Consider the following 1887-nt stretch of genomic DNA (forward strand, 5'->3'; position numbering starts at 1 on the left):
TTCTTATACTGTACAGAAATGTTTAGGCTTATAGGTAGGAGTGGAATTAGCGACTATAAATATATTTTAATGCTATATTGTTACTAAAAGTTTTATTTTCCTGCGTATTTCGGTCATTTGCGTTTTACATCCTTTATATATATCGCTATAAAATGGGTAGGTTAAGGTTTGGGGGTAGGTTAAGTGGTCTAAAAATCTAAATTGCGTATTAATAAAATGATAAAAATGCATATTCGCTATAAAATGGGTAGGTTTAGGTTTGTGGGCAGGTTAAGGGGTCTAAAAATCCAAATCGCTTATTGATAAAATGATAAAAATGCATTGATATGAATATCTAAATGATATAAAAGACGTTTTTTAGCTAAAAAAATACGTAGCGATTTGTACGTTTTAAACGTTGAAATACGTCTAAATTGTACGTTTTAGCATGATTAAAAACGTACAAAAGTGTACGTTTTGTGCTTGTAAATGTTACGTATTAATACCTACGAATAAACTCGAGACCAGGCTGCATAGATTGATATTATCCGAGCCGCGTGTGCAGTATCCTTTCCGTGAGGGAAACTCGCTTTCAAATCATTGAGTCCAAAAACTACAGAGTCCAAAACACCCAGCCGTAAATTCCCGGATGTGAAGCAGAGGTGTCAAATTTCACGGCTCTGAAATGGCCGCTGAGTTGAGAGACATGTAATCTGACCAATTGCAGTCCACAACCGAAATACAGATCTCTAAAACATCAGACGCGCTTATGATATGGGCACAGCCAGCGTCTCTTGCGCAAAACGCTATATATCTCACCGATGGAAGCAGCAGAAACGTGAAAATGGTCTTGTTTGAAAGAAGAGATCCCAATCTAAAAGATAATATAGAGTATATAGATATTTGTGGCTGTTTGAGGCTGACTGAAGCAGTGCTACGAGTATAAATGTAAATTCGCTCAGAGGTGACATTTTTTATCATTCGATCTGTGATTGTCACACAATGAAATAATCTACATCGTCAAATTCCTGAGAATGAGAGCTTTCTTGTGATATATGACTTGACTTTTTTGTGAAAAATATATAAAATACACATTCTTCGTAAAAATTATTCGCAGTGGTTAGGCGTGTGTGGGACGAATACATTTCTAAGCTTAATTTTACTGCTTTAACAATATAAAAACCAAAAGGAATGGTATTCGTCGTAAAGAAGACACTACAAGCTTTCACATGAACCCATAAATGGGCTGATACCATATAAGGAAGGCTATGTAAATGAAGCCTAAATATTTTTAACTCGATTTTGAACCCGTATCCGGGGTCCGCAGAGTTTAACTGTTAAATTGCTTGGAGTTCAAATATCCTCTGACTTGTCATGGGATGCCCACATTAAGTACATGCTTTCAAAGGTGCGCCCCAGAATATACTATCTTTGCGCTGCAAAAAAAGCGGGTCTTCCTTGTGATGTTTTAGTGCAAGTATATTTCTATACGGCCAGTTCTCGAATATGCTAGTCCAGTATTGGGTGGTCTACCTAAAGGTCTCTCTGAGGAGTTAGAGCGGATTCAAAAGCGATGCTGTCGGATAATAGGCATTCCAACTTCAACTCTCCCAACATTGAGTGAGAGGCGTGAGGAAGCCACCATACGTACTCTTACTTAGTAAAACTAAACGTCATGAACTCTCCTTTATTCCCTGTGCTCTAAAATTGCTGTATGGATAACCTACTGGACCTTGATTAGGATGCCTTTTTCTGTGAATCTGTGTTAGTTGTGTGTGTGTGTATATATATATATATATATATATATATATATATATATATATTTATAAAAAAAAAAAAAATTTAAATGATGCTTGTATATCAGCTATCTTTTATTCGTTTTATACTAAGTTATGTTTGTCTTGGAGT

This window comes from Sinocyclocheilus grahami, unplaced genomic scaffold (genome assembly GCF_001515645.1).
Source record: "Sinocyclocheilus grahami isolate Dianchi unplaced genomic scaffold, SAMN03320097.WGS_v1.1 scaffold934.1, whole genome shotgun sequence".
Taxonomy (NCBI): domain Eukaryota; kingdom Metazoa; phylum Chordata; class Actinopteri; order Cypriniformes; family Cyprinidae; genus Sinocyclocheilus; species Sinocyclocheilus grahami.